General features: G+C 84.5%; 1 protein-coding gene across 4 annotated transcripts in view; it reads right to left on the minus strand.

Moving 5' to 3' along the window:
• FZR1 (fizzy and cell division cycle 20 related 1) overlaps nucleotides 1-247 on the minus strand; it is a 20,652-nt gene extending 20,405 nt beyond the window's left edge. For all 4 annotated transcript variants that reach the window (XM_021705014.1, XM_021705015.1, XM_021705013.1 and 1 more), the window contains exon 1: nucleotides 66-247. The gene's annotated coding sequence lies outside the window, so the exon portion shown is untranslated. The remainder of the gene's footprint in view (nucleotides 1-65) is intronic.
• Nucleotides 248-309: the final 62 nt, after the last annotated feature.

Genomic DNA, 309 nt, shown 5'->3' on the forward strand with positions numbered 1-309 from the left:
GGCGGGGGGGGGGGGGGTCGCGGCTCGGGCCCGGGGGGCGGGTCCCCACACCCCGGCCGCCTCACCTGGCTCGCTCCGGTCGCCCGCTGGCTCCGCCGACCCCGCCTCTCCCGGCGCCGCGCCGCGCCGGCCACCGCCGCCCGCAGCTCCACTGGTCCTGCCGCGGCCGCCGCCGACGGGACCCCAGGCTCCGCGCTCCTTAATATGGCGGCGGTCGCTGTTCCGCGGCCTCCCGGAGCCCTCCTCCGCCGCGCGCGCTCCCGCGGCCGGCCACGCCCCCGCGCCGGCGCGCTGCGTGCGGCCGCCACG

The sequence above is a fragment of the Neomonachus schauinslandi genome, chromosome 1, assembly GCF_002201575.2.
Source record: "Neomonachus schauinslandi chromosome 1, ASM220157v2, whole genome shotgun sequence".
Classification (NCBI taxonomy): Eukaryota; Metazoa; Chordata; class Mammalia; order Carnivora; family Phocidae; genus Neomonachus; species Neomonachus schauinslandi.